Source organism: Anoplophora glabripennis, unplaced genomic scaffold (genome assembly GCF_000390285.2).
Source record: "Anoplophora glabripennis isolate ALB-LARVAE unplaced genomic scaffold, Agla_2.0 scaffold705, whole genome shotgun sequence".
In the NCBI taxonomy this organism is placed as follows: domain Eukaryota; kingdom Metazoa; phylum Arthropoda; class Insecta; order Coleoptera; family Cerambycidae; genus Anoplophora; species Anoplophora glabripennis.
In genome coordinates, this window is record NW_019416802.1 from 1 (window position 1) to 15649 (window position 15649).

At 32.2% G+C, this 15649-nt stretch overlaps 1 pseudogene; it reads left to right on the forward strand.

Annotated features, from left to right (window-relative positions):
* The first annotated feature begins 6647 nt into the window (after window positions 1–6647).
* Window positions 6648–7780, forward strand: LOC111691940 (annotated as a pseudogene).
* Window positions 7781–15649: the final 7869 nt, after the last annotated feature.

Genomic DNA, 15649 nt, shown 5'->3' on the forward strand with positions numbered 1-15649 from the left:
AGTCATTGTTTACCTCAGCTTGCAGATTTTTAAATTGCGCCATATATTTACCAAAGGCAGCCAGGTCATTCAGTTTTATTCATAAGAGACCGCATTTACTTTATACAATGACGCAGTTTTCTAAAAAACGGTGCTTCTCAGCCATATTCAACACCTTTTATGCTGAAAAATCATTGAAAATTTGAAAAATGTTATTTATTTCCAAGGTTTATTTCAAGGTTTATTATTTTGAACGCCTTAAATTTTCTTTGAAGTCATCTGGGTCTATTAAATTTAGTACCGAATAAAATTCTAATGCTGTCGCGAAGTTCAATGGCGGCTCTCGCACGATTTTAATTATCTTACTGCCATTTGACAGAGTTGTCTTTTTCACTTCCGTTGAGAAATAATGATTGTTGACTTTTTATAGTCAATTTGGTGCGTTCCTTATTTGGTTATGCATTATATATAATGTTTGTAAGAGCTCTGCGACCTGCATTCATATCTTCTTCTGTGAATGGAATGTTTGAACAGGTAGCTACTGTGAGAGCCCATGAACGTACATGCATGCCACAATTACCACCAACGATTCCATACTTGTTCAATCGCTGGGGTATATCTGTAGGCGCAAATAAGGTCCATTCAGTCCACGCTACTAGGTTTTTAAGTAGACTTTCTATAAATCTGCATATCCCGTCAACTACCTGTGTTTGGTGACGTGTAGCGTATCAAACAATATTATTGTCTTGAGATTATGAAGAACAACTAACAATGTCCAGTGCTTTGGAAGTAGGTATATAATTTATAGGAATAAACCAAATACCATTGTTCATTAGCGTTTGTATTCTAGCCCACTTTTTAAAGCCCTCACTATTGCATCCATTCCTCAAAATCTTATCGTAAAATGATGTATCAAAGCTTACTAGTGATACATTATTATTTTTTTTTTGCGATATCAGGCAACAAACTAAAAAATCCGTTTATAACGCCATCGTCGAGGTATTGATCTATATCATCATATGGTTCTAACGTTGCAAAACTGTTTTTATCAATAATATATCCATTTTTATTATTATATAATTCTGGAAAACCTGAAGGATATTCAATGTCAGCTTTGAAAAGATTACTTGTAACCAATAAATATCTCGTCCTCTTGGTATATTTCTTTTTCCTGTATTGTAATACTTTTCACTTTTTGTCATTGCATCCGTGGTATCCATCTTTTTCCCTTTTTTGCGTTTCTCTCTAGGTCAGGTAATGTTATTCTTTTTACTGTTTCATGCAATTGTTTGTATGTATGATCTACATGGTCAGTATCAATTTTATCAACGAATTTAGTATTTTTATGGTACCGGTGGTCCTCTTTTTAGCTTTCTACCCCTTTCGCAAATTTCTACTTTAGGTTTTTGTCCTTTCTCTTTATTATTACATAAATTATTCATGTTGTTACCTTATGTATTATGGATTCGATTTGGCTATTACTTTTATTCATTTTTTGCCTCGTCGTTTTAATGGGTACTTTCTTTTACTTTAGCTTTAATTATTACTTCGTTCTTCTGTATGAATCGTGGAATAAGGAGATTTTCCTCTAAATTAAGGACTTGGTGTTTTAAAATTTTAAAGGCGTTTTCTGCAGTAGCGTTACTTTCTCTTAATATGCCAAATCGTGGCGCTATTCCTGCTGCCGACCATACAGAAAAATACACCATCAAATAATTTACGAGGTAATTAATTAAATCTTGACTATAATATTTATTTGGTAGGTACTGAAGGTAGGTAGGTTATTCAGCGTAGCATTCTTTAATTGATTAAACTTTTGGTAATATAATGAAGATTTTATTTTACCTTTTGTTAATTCTATATTTGTGTTCACTATATTATTATCGTTGTTATCATCTTTGTATTCAACTAAAATACTTTCATGTTCTGCGACTTTTAAACATATAACTTCATCATCGTTATCACCAATCAAATTATGAATATCTACATCTTCATTCGGAAAGCCATAAATTTAAACTAGATTTTCAAAATGTATCTTAGCTGTATCGAACTGTGAACTGACTCCGATATCAAAATTGAACATACATATCGCTCAACTTTTTGTTTTATCTGCGAAACATGATTTTATTTTTTATTTCTAACAGTTTTTATCAAATGAGATGACCATACATGAAGTATTGTCAAATCTTTGTTTATTTCTTTTCCTTCTTCTGCTTCATAAAAAATATCGTTCATATAGGTATATAAAGGTTTTCTTCATTGAAGGCTGCACACGAGGAGTGCAAAAGTACAAGGTTGAAATCCGTTTCTACTTTCTCAAATCTTTTACTATTTACTATTTGGAAATTATATTATAAAATGTTAAAAAAAGTAATGCTTGTTTCAGTGTGAGATGATGTGAGAGCCTCAGCAACTTTAAGCGGACTAAAATCCTTCTCACCGGTTATGAATATGAAAATTAATTATTATATATTATTTATTATCTATATAGAATAATACCTACATAACTTTTTACACTGTTACATTTAAACTTATTATAAGTTTGAAATTAATTAGTTTAAATTAAATAAATATTTGTTCTACAGCCATTTTAATTCGAAAATTAACTCTAACGTTTACTATTATTATTGTTGGTGTAATTGCTATCTTTGCAGTTCGAAGATAACACCGACTACTGAATTCGATCCATTCTTCGTTCTGCTTTTATACTGCAACATATTCATATTTCTATGGTATACTTGTAAAACAGACTAATTACGTTTAGAAATACGATAACTCATTTTTATGCAATTTTGCTGATCCTGTAACAGCACATTTAAATAAAAATTAGTGGTTTAACCTTCAGAAAATATGCGTTTATTTCTATACAGCCTGACCAGAAACTCTACTCTACTGACAAACGATAATCTCAAATTTTGTGGACGTTTTTGTGTACATTTAAGAAAAATCTACGGTCATTCGACTATGGCGCCTTGCATTTATTTTTTTCCAGATATCTACAAATCGCCTTTAATAAAAAATATCAAATTTTATAAGCTCATTAATTTTCATTTTTTTTCTGCTCGTGTAAATAAGAATTTTTAATTGTGATCACAAGCGCTTCATTTGTGAGGGTCAATAGATATTTTAAATCAAAATAATTTTTTATCTTTGCATTTTTGATATTTCTCACATCAAATTTGAAAAATTTTGTATTGTTTCTATGGATATTGGATATGACGCAGCAACGTTTTTGAAAAAAGTCCATTTGATTTCTTAATGTTTTTCTGCACATTATTAAATGCATTTCAAAAAATAAAAGTTGATTTTAGAAGTTAAGCAAAACAGCAACTGTATAGATGCCAAATAAACAGAAATTGTTATATGTCTAGATGTCAATTAGTTTTTTGCGAAATAATTCCTACGTGAAAAAAAATTGTTACGTTTTTTTTATAAAAAAATGATATGTTTATGGTGAAAAGCGAGGTGAAGAGCAATGTAAAGCTTCAGTAGCGGCATGTAGATATACCGAACAATTCACAAATAGTACATGTTGTTCACACAGCATTTACAGCTTTTGACCAAAAAATTTGAGAAAGAGATCAGTAATCCCTTTGAGGTTATCGCTTGGCAGAGTTTCTTAACATCCTGTATAATAATTTCATAAAAAATATAAGTTTTTCTTGAATATGTACTGAATACGCAACCGATTGTATTAGCATTAATTACTACAAAGCTCGATAATATGGCGAAAGGAAATTTAATAAAGTAAATGTGCTCTCTTGTGAATAAAACTAAACCTCCTAATTGAAAAATTTAAAAACTGAGGTAAATAATGAGTTTTGGTTCTCCGCATTCACATTTGATATCGACACAAAGCCTTTATGAAGTATATGAAGTATATGGAAATGTTGGTTTGAAGTTATCAAAAATTTGTTGTGTACAACGAAACATAAGTCGGAATTAGACGAATCTTCTTCATTCTTTACTGTTTTTTTCCTTCGGCACTCATCTAACTTTGGTTCGGATCTCAACGTGGTAAAAAAAGGAGGTAAATTTACCATGCAAATTCTATTTTTTTATAAAATTTTACCTACACGCCATCTACGAAATCCAGGCGATAGTAAATCGAATTAGCACTTCTTCAGATTCACCTAGATTAGGTTGCCTAATTACGCACAAGTGCACCTAAACTATACTAAACTATAAAATACAGAAGGCAAAATTCAGAAATAACCCCTTTGGTTATTGTCTGCACCACTTCTTCCTTCTGGTTAATTCCAGCAAATCTTCGGCTTCCTTTAACGTACTCCCCATAACATTTGTAACCTTTGGTCACCTCGGTGGACATGTCTTGGAATGTCATAGAATTCCGTCAACTATACTACTCTAGAGTCAGTTATTCTAATTTCCTAGTCTTACTCAAACTATACAAACAGGTCCGTACCAGGCTATTATTTGATATAGTATGAGCTGATTGCCTTTAGTGCTGCCTGACTGTTGGAGTAACAACTCGTTGCTTTTTCTAGACATTAATTTTTCATAAAATTCTTTATTACAAAGACAGTAGTCACTTAAATCAATGATTCTCCTCCTTTACCTGCATTATCCTTCATTCGCTGTTTTCATTTGTACACCTATCTTAAGCCGATTTAATAACTTATTGTTCGTAAATTTTGTTTGAGTAAAAATTTACATATTTTTAAAGAATATACCTAACGAACGAAAAGTTACTGTAATTATAATTATATAATTAATAATTGTTATCACATTCAGTCTTATATTATAATATAAGTATGCAATTTGTCAATCCACCATAACACCTTTGAGGTTACCGATAACGTATTACCCTTCTTTCTTACTTCACATTGTTTGAACATCTGATTCATTGGTCACTTTAGTAAGTAAACAGCTCGATTGATAATCTACTGTTCACAGTGACACTGAGTTACAGTTTACGTCCAGAGAAACGTCTGAATAAAATATGGTTAGCTGCATAAAGAATTCGAAAACAAATAAGAGAGATTGATTTTTTTGTAATTCGAATTTTGTTATTACTTCGATCTTTTACTAAGGCTGGTATTTTGAAGTTTATTATGTACTTGCATAGAATATTTCTTATGCCTTCTTTTATTGCAGCTCCCATATCAATCCCATTCCCTCCTCCCATTCAATTATTGCCGTTAAATATACAGGGTATTGAAGAAAAGATAATAGCCACATGTAATGCTCATCTTCCTACATAATGACATAAATGCTAAGCGTAATCAAGAGTTTTTTCATTTAAAAATGATTCGTTGGGATTTCCCGTTAGATATAAGTATTGTCACATTATAGGATTTATCTCAGAGAAAGAAGCATGTGTTATTTTTCAAATTAATATTTCGCAATTATATGCAATGCAAAATGATCTCAAGAAGCCGTTAGTTGTTGTAAATGGGTGGTATTTTATCTCTGAAAAACTGTGACATTCGCGTTATGTAAATAGTGGATGTTACAAGTTATTGAGGGAAACTGATGCCAGTGAAAACGGCAGTCATTTTACAGTATCCAAAGCGGATAACCGGTATTAATTTTCGATAGTACACTATGTAAGTGACTCCCACCTAACAGATGACTCTAATATAGTAAGACCTTTTCTTCGCACATTCTTTTAGTTATCTTTGTACCTATTTAGACCTCTATAACATTGTAGTAAAGAGCTATTTTGTCACATACACTTTTTTTCATTCTCCTGCAACCCTAGCAGCTGAGCGCTAGATCCCACACGTGACTATGGTGCAGACGCGCTGTGTTCTGTCGAATGTAGGTGTTAGGTCTCCACAATTAACACTTCTAATTTTTTTTGTTACAAGAGAAAAATTTATTATATATATATTTTCCCCTTACACTGCTTCGATTGCTCAAATTAAAGGATTATTTGGTTTTCCATTTTATAGGAAATATGATACATAAATATATGTATTTATTTTACTTCTGTAACTAACTTACTTTTATTTCGGGCACTTTAGTCAATGTTATTTATTTATTTTTATTGGGAATCTTATGTCGTTTTCTGTGGTACACATTGTTTTCTTTTCCTTTACCTATTTACAAATTTACTGTACAGCTACGCGCAAAAAAACAACTTGACATATAATAAGTTACAATATAATTGTGTATGTGAGTGCTTTGTATGTCAAGAAAACTTTAAAATTGTTATTACTAGATTGGCCGCATTGAAGGTTGCTCTGACAGAACAGGATATACGTATATCTTTTTTACCTCATCTGTTCTCACGAATGTCGAGACTTCCGTGCTCATCATCAGGTATATATGCCAAATAATTCTGATCCCCTTGAACGAGAGAAGCATATTTAGGGCCGGTTCTACAATGCAAGTATAAACCAGGTATAAGGCTATACTTGGAATATCTTTAAAAAGTTGCGTTCTACAATCACCGTATAACTTAATGCTCCGGTTAATCTAGGGAATAACTTATACCTCCGAACTGCACCATTCCACTTGGAATAACGTTATACTGGCTTTCTATTGGTCCGTGACTCCTATTATTCTTTGGCGGGTGGTCTGTGTTTGTTTGGCATTTTTGGCAGTACATAACCTCTAACCTGAATCCTGTTTGTCTATCAATATAAATTCTAGTATATTATTTTGTATTATATTATTAACTGTTTTTGTGTACTACCATAATGGATCCCGCAGATTTAAATGTTTTCGATTCTGATGAAGACGATGTTGCAGAGGACATCGCCTTACGTCGACAATCAAGAATTTTTACAAATCGGTAAATCAGTATAAAAATATTTTGCTTTCAAATGATAGGTATATTTTTTACAGCTCTGATTATTTTGAAGAATACGACGATTTAGAATTTTTTAAACGTTTTCGGTTAAAAAAAGACACCTGTGCAATGGTATTAAATTCAATTGAAGATCAAATTAAATCCACAACAGATCGTAATCATGCAATTTCACCATCGACAAAATTATTACTAACATTAAGATTTTATGCTACTGGCTGTATGTTAATTGTTGCTGGAGATTTTGTGGGGGTGAGCAAAACATCTGCGTGTACTATAATATCCAAAGTAACGTAGGCAATAACAACATTGCGTGGAAGATATATAAAATTCCCCGAAACTCAAGTACAACAACAAAACACAAAAGAAAATTTTTATGAAATTGCTAGGTTTTCACATGTAATCGGGGTTATTGATTGCAGTCATATTCGCATTCAATCGCCAGGGGGTGATGAAGCAGAAAGGTATCGAAATCGTAAGTGTTATTTCTCTTGGAATGTCCAAATTATTTGTAATGCGCATCTGAGAATAATGGACATAGTTGCTCGCTGGCCTGGATCAACACACGATCAAACGATATTTAATAATAGCCGAATCAAGGGCAGGTTACAGAACAATGAATTTAGTGGCACTTCTTTAATATTGGGAGATAGTGGATATGGCAATACTAACTTTTTAATAACTCCTCTGGAACGTCCAACAACACCAGCTGAAATTCTTTTTAATGAATCTCATATTCGAACTAGAAACAGTGTGGAGAGGTCATATGGTGTCTGGAAGCGCAGGTTCCCTATTCTTTCATTAGGTATGCGTCTCTCATTGGAACATTCAAAGGCAGTTATTGTTGCAACTGCTATTCTTCATAATATCGCTATAGAAGAACGAGAGGTTCAACCACCTAATGAATTCGAAGAGGAAGATGTGCCTGAAGATTTTTTCGAAGATCATAACATAGTAGCAATTCAAGCCAACAACAAAATGAGAACGTTGCTCATGAATAACCATTTCGCAAATTTGCTATAATTATTGTCTGAAGTTTGATACCCATTTTGTTCATTAATCAAGGAATGTTATTGAAATTAGTTACATATGATTGAAATATAAGTATTTTAAAATTTCAATGCTTATAAAATTTAATGCAAAATAATATTGTAAACTATTATTATTATATGACACAAAAAATATAGCAATATAATTTTATAAAATATCGTTTACTAGGAACACTGATATATGTATTTTAAGGTTACGGCATAAAATATATGCAATAAAATAACGATATTACTGAGAATTTTCTTTATTTTTTAAGTTCGCTAATAAATTTTTTATTTCCAACTCGTGTTTCTCTGCGACTCTCTTTTCTCTCTGCCTCCTCCTTCAACAGATTCATTTGGAAATCTATATACTCAATTTTTTTCTTGCAAGTTCCTCGTATACGTTGCATCTGAAGATGTGACGAAGTGGATTCCGTTTTATACATCCGCTTCCTTTTTGTCGCAAAGGTATTAGATTCTAAAAAGATTATCGTTAAATTTTGCTGAATTATAGTAATTTTTCTGTTTCAAAAGAAAATATATCTTACTTGGGGTTTGAAGTTTCTCACCGTTATTATTCGTCATTGGTATATCTGTGTCTAATTTCCGAAGGGTTAACGGACTATGCTGTTGTATATTATCTGTAAGAAGAAATTATCTATCCTTTTTATCTATATAAGGGTACCTAAATTACACAAACCTCCAGTTATTGGTGATATTATTGAAGGTACTTGCAATTGTTGGCTCTTAGGCTTTCTCAACTGCTGTGGATTCCATGAATTCCAGCTACATCTAGGCTACAATTGTTTATAACTTATTAAAATATTTAATTACCTAATTAATTTCTATTCACCAATTCCATGACATGAATTTCAGTCGAGGAATCAACTGCTGTTTCAATGTAAATACCCCAGTTGCTTGTATTAGACTCAACAGGAGTTTCGTTTAATATTATTCCTTCAAGTTCGACAAGTGTTGGTTCTGCTGAAACTGCAAGCAGTTCGTTAAAAAAAATAATTAGCTATCAAAACCATCATTAACTCACAACATACAATGTTAAGCTATTACTCATGCAAAGCTAAGTTAGAATACCTTACAACATTATCGGTACTACAATTTAAACCACCTCTCCTATCGAAATCAGAATCGTACTGCGACAAAGTACGCGTAGCTCCTACACCAATTATAGCCAGCACCCTTTCGCTAATACCGTTTAGGTTTAATTGAACTGTAGGTCCTCCCACCAGTTCGGTCCAATTTTTGTTTGTATTCAGCGAACTCCTTTTTTGGGCTTTTTTTTCAAGGAGTCCCACTGGCTGCGTAACATCTTCGCTGTTCTCCCTGTGCCACATGCAGCATTAAACTCAGTTTCAATTTTTCTCCACTCTGCATCCTTGGCATTACTTGTCACTGAATCTGTCTTTTTATATTCTGTAATATGAAAGCAATGATAGATAAATAATTGTATTTCACTTTATTATGTACTACCTACAACTTCTTTATGTTTTTCCACAAACCCTACTAGTATTTCTATTTCATCTTTACTGAAATTGTTACACATTTTCCTTTCCATTGCATTCATCGTCTATTATAAACTAAAATCGTTATTATTATCAATTAAAACTTGTGCACTACACGTACTAACTACCAGTAACCGATAGATAATTCCCGCCTATCTTGTATGTTTCCGCGTTTTATTCTGTTTTCTGTCAGTTCACTTGAACTAAATCTGAGCGCTGTATCTACTACAGCGTTTTTCGGCGGTTATTCTTCGTATAGTTATACCGAAGTTCTACGAGCATTGTAGAACGTAAACGTTGTTGTACTTGGGATAAATCCAAGTATAAGATATCCGGAGAATAACTATTCTAACTTTATACCTGCCCTTAGAAAGATATGTTATTTACATTTGCTCCAATAGTATTGAATTCGTGCCAACAGTATAAGAATAAGGTACAATAAGGAAAATTTAATTTACAATACTAGATGTCGAAAGGATGTAGATACCAGCGTATATCAAATACCAGTGTGTATACATGTATACAGATACACTGTAAAAGAATCGGTGTGAGTGAAAGCAATAATGGTTCGGTGTGAATCAATCAATCGGGTGTGGACAGAAATTGATACATTTTATTGAGTAAAATTGAGTGAAATTTGAGTAAAATTGAATGAAATTGGAGTGAATTTTTTTTACAGTGTATACATGTATTCAATGTATTCAATGTATACATGTATTCAATAATGAAATAAAATAAAGATTATTGAAAACAAACGAAAAATGTCAATTTCAATAATTATTTCACGAATCATATCAAAGGTGAGAGTATCATTCTAAAAATTAATTTATAAAAATGCTATCGATACTAAACTATGAAGTAATGACTCTTGTTCAGAAATTTTTCCATGGTTATTCTTCTCCTTTTGTGTTATATAGATAGCACGCTTTATTTTTTACTTTATTTAATTCTAAAGATCAAGAAATTGTATATCATACAATTCTTAACATACATAAAAACATTAAGGATTAAAATGCCCATCAACCGATTTTTTGAATTCTAGTTTGATTTTATTTTGCGAATTTATATTTTTAAAATATTCTGATAATTTATTAAATATACGTATAGACATAGACATACAGTCATTATAACACATAGTTGTCCTACATTGTGGCCTTCGCAGATCTTTGTAAGAGTATATGAATATCATCTTGTTTTATAAACGCCTTTATGTTATTCTTTACGTATAATGCACTGGATATGTATTTAGAAGGGAATGTTAATAAGTTATATTTAACAAATAGTTTTTTTCATGTAGATCTTCTCGAGACCTGTGCCATTAAACAAATGATATTTTTTTAGTAGATATATTTAGTGTGTAATCGTAGATAATATGTAGGTATATTTAGATTTAGATTTAATAGGAATAATTGGAAAGTAAACATGCGAAAACACTGAATTGTAATAGTACTTAATGTAAGGATGGAAATGGTTTTTGTTATTTTTTCATGTCAACTATTGGTAAAAACACACAACCCCTCACTCCCAAAAGCAATCTACTAATGAAGCTCAAAAGTCAGATAGGGCACTTCAGATTAAGACATATGCATCAAATTCGTCAAGACATATATAAAATCACAATAATTAAAATGACACAAAACAAGCGACAACATTTTACGTAAATTAAAGTTTAAAATATGACGACTCGAAAAAACTTGCTTTAAACTAGAATATGTCTTCTGCATAAGTTTTTTTACGTGCCCCTTAAATCTGAGATCAGAGTCAAAAATTATCCCAAGACTCTTCGCCTCATCTACTATAGGCAAGATGACGCCATTCAAATTGATATTTAAACTAGATTTCATAATATTAATTTTATTTTTACTACCAAACAACATTAACTTCGATTTATTAGGATTTAGCATCAAGTTATGCTCTGTTGACAGTTGCATGATATTATTAAGTATAGAATTCATAAGGTCACTAGTCCTTCAACAAAAAAGTGTGAATAAAAAACCGTGGCATCTGCATAGGCCTGCACTTTACAATCAGAAACAGAATTCAAAATATCAGTGGTGTAAATTATAAAAAGGAATTGACCCAAAATTGATCCCTGCGGTACACCCGACTTTATATTTAAGTTTGAGGAAGAAGAATTATTTACAACAATTTTTTGAGATCGATCACTTAAATAAGATGAGATAAGCTCTACAGCAGAGTGATCAAAACCATAGGATTTCATTTTGGCACAAATTAATCCATGATTTATAGTGTCAAAGACCTTTGAAAAATCCAGTAACACCAGAACACTAACCAACCCTTTGTTAAATGCTTCTAAAAGAAACTCTTAGATCTGAAAACGTCAAAGGAGAATTATTTTTAGGTATAGGCTTACCAATAGCAATTTTCCATGAATATGGGAAATATTTTGCTTCAATACAACAATTTATAATGTGTGTATTATGTATTGATCAATAAAATGACTACAATATTTAAGCATTGTACAAGATATTCCATCTGTTCCAGTATTCTCAGTTTTTATACTATTCAAAATACTATTCACCTCATTAATAGATGTAGGAGAAAAATTAAAGGAACAATTAGGATTTTTTAAATTGTCATTATAAAATTTAATTAGATGTCACAATTATTATTAACATTTTGAACAAACGAAGCAAAATAACTATTGATTTCGTCAGGATTGTTTAAATCATCTGGAATACGAAACTGTTTATTAGATCGATCATTTAACTGTTTAAAAGCATTCCAGGTGGCTTTAGGACTTTTTTTTAGAGAGACTATAAATAACCTTTTTTTTTTCATTTGTAACCATCGGCAAACTATAATTGCGAAGTTGTTTATAATTAGACCAATTGTTTTCAGTACGATTTTGTTTAAATTTTTGTAGCGCTTTATCCCTTTCCTTCATTATTAATTTTTAATTAGGAATGAGACATGGTGCCGGAGGTTTAGTCACTCTTATTTGCTTAACAGGTTAATTTTAGAATTAATGTTATTTTCATAAATATTATTTAACCGAGGTAAATTATATAAATCAGTCAAGAAACAGTTCAAATCAAAATTTTTAAAACACCTGTAAACTACATATTTTGGTTTCATTTTAAGTTTTTTTATATTAATATCGCAGAAAACCTTTATATGATTTGAGATACCATCCATTGAGATAGTACCAGAATTATTAACAATATCACCGTTAGATACAAAAATAGGGAATAAAATTTATAAATAAAGCGAAGGGAGTTTAACGTGTGTGTTTGCTTGAGACATTCTAGAGTTACAAAATCGTATTTCTAGATTTTAAAATTGACAACAACTGTTTATCTTTGTGCATGAAGTTATACGGTTCAGTTCCCTTGTGGGAGTTAGTAGCTAACTCTTTTAGTCGGGGGGACCTGTCTCTATTATAGGATTTATCTCGGAGAAAGAATCATTTATTTTCCAAATTAATATTCGCAATTACATATAATGCAACACCATTTCAAAACGATAGATAAACTTATCCTGTTTATTTATCTATGCAATGTCACTACCAATTCCTGCTTGCATTATTTGCGAAACAAACATTTAAATCAGGTCTGCTTCTTTCTCGGCCTTGACCACTAAAACTGATATAATTTTCACCACTTAATAATAATAATTATTGTATACAAAGATAAAAATTATCGAGGGAAACTGGTGCAAGCGAAGAAGACAGTCGTTTTACAGTATTCATAGTGGAAATCAATAGGTTTGTTCCAACATGAGTCAGGAATTGGTTCCGAACTGTCTGAAATGTACATCCAACTAATTCTTGCGATATATTCAGTGAAGACACATTTAGAACTTAGCTGGCCAAACATTTCAAACGGTTGGGAACCAATCCCTGACTCTTGTTGGAACAGACCTAATAGAGTGATTTCCATCTAGAAGATGTACTGAATACCATTTAAGACATTTTTTGTGATATTTTTGTATTTGGGCTCTATATGTATAAGGTACCATGGAAGTGAAGAGTCGTTTTGTTACATATATTTGTGTTTCTTTATATCGCAATCCCTTTCCTTAGTAGCTGAGCGCACGTGCAAACCGTCAGACCTGACAATGTTAAAACTTTTCTGAAAAGAGAAAAAAAATGTGTCCTTGTTTGATACCTTTAATTCGCACCATTTGCGAAAATTATCAACATTTCCATGCACTGGTTTTGTGCTGTGGTGATACAGATTTTAACAATCAATATATGTACTTTACTTTCAAATAGGTACATTGATATTAAAATAGGACTCCTAATTTTATTTAGTGTAAAGGAGAGAACGCTGGGATGAAACAATCAGCTGTCACTTTGCTATGGAGTTCTTAGTGTATCCTAGTAAAGACACAGCCAAAAAATACCTGGCTATGTCTAGGTCAAATCTTCGCCTGGTGACAGGTATTTAAACTGGACACTGTTGGCTTAGGAAACACCTTTACAATATGGGGAAGTGTGAAACACCTCTTTGTAGGGGCTGTGAACAGGAAGACGAGACGGTGTTGCACTTACTATGTGAATGCACTGCCGTCTCGTCAACAAGATAGTCCATGTTGGGAGAGCGCTGGCCTTCAATGGCCTATATTAGAGAGACCCCCCTGAGCAACGTCACCACCTTTTTCACTGTAATAGGCTGGTTGGCGCCTCAGGTGGATTGATCTCTCTAATGGGAGGATGTACAAGGGGCCCAATGGGGCCTAAGTGCTGTAGCTTTGCTACCTTCCCCACAATTCCAGACTCCAGACTCCAAAGGAGAGAACGCATTAGGCGGTCGCGGTCCCGTCGCATCGCGGTCCGTTCTGGGCTGAGCTGATCGCGGTCTTTTCCAAAATCAGTCGCATTTGGCAATCGTACACAATCCTGCTCGCGCTCTTCTTTAAATAGTTGAGTAATATGGAAGAGGAATCTCGTCTCGATCTCATCGCGGTCTCCTGAGATTCTTTGGAAAATATCGGTAGAGAACGCGATGCCAGCGATCTTTTTTGCGCCATTTCAGATTCAGATTACATTTTTAAAAGATAGGTTATTTAAAATGAAGAATTTTCTTTATACGAAAATTTTTCAATTATCTCAATATCTTCATCACTGTCTACGAACAAAAAGCATGAGCTAATATCAATCTGTGTCGCGCATTATTCGTATCTAATCAGCCATTTTAAAATTATAAAAAAAAATTATCATAACAATTGTAACTATTATACTAGCCATGTTCATTGATTTTTTTCCGTTTTGAAGAGCATAACATAAGACACATATTTTACTCTTTTCAGCACCCTGTATGAGTATTTATAAAATAACTATTCAGTAAACATTAAACGGAGAAGAAAAATTATATGGAAACCTTTCTGACAAAGGGAAAACAAAAAAAAAGTGTTGTTTGAAAATAACCTGAGAGAACAAAATGAAACTGGAAGCCTATTAGGCCTAAAGCAATAATGTGTTTATTTTCACCTACATGGAATTTTTTAGGTCGCTAAAATACACCAACAATTTAGCCTTTTGCCATATTTTACAGATAATTATAGAAATAATTAAGAGAATGCTTTGGAATAAAGAGTAAATATTGAGAGAGATTATTGATTGATGAAAATTTAGAGGAGTCTTTTATACAACTTTAGTATGCCTGCCTCAAAACAGCTCGTGAATTTATATAATAAAATTCTGTTTTAATATAGGTATGTTCGTAAAGATACTTTCACATGTAAATATGAAACTTGGTAATTTTGTAATAAGTACTTTCTGTATTCTAGGAATTAATAACCACAATTTTTTAAACTGCTTTTTAAGTTAATTTTATTAATTTTGACACATCTCCGTATAACTAATTAAAATTTGTTTGATTCTGACGAGAAGTCAGGTCAGAGCCGGATTTATGGGGGGGGGGAGGGGTGAGCCCCGTAGCCCCAGGCCTCAACAAAAAGTGTTTACATTTTTACATCGCCGTTTTTTTGTTTCAGGTCATGATATACAATTGGCATTTTTCAGAAGAAAAAAAATTCGAATGTAGCTATGAAAAAGTAGGTTCCACAAAACCTATTTTTTGTGACTGTGTAGTTTTTCAACTGGTTTAGAAAATATAGCATTGCTAGTAGGTCACCTTCAAAAAAACGAAGTAGATATTTGTCAATAGAATTACGGAAAACCCTGTATAAGAAGAAGTCACGATAACGTCAAAATTTAGTCCCTTATTTCAAGTCCTGATGAAGAAATCATCAAACTTGTATGAAAATACAGTCTTAATTGGAACCATGCTCATATAGTGAACGAATTTGTGTTCTTATTTTCAAATCACGTAATCAAAAATCTCGAATACCACTTAAATTGTAAGTGGGGACGA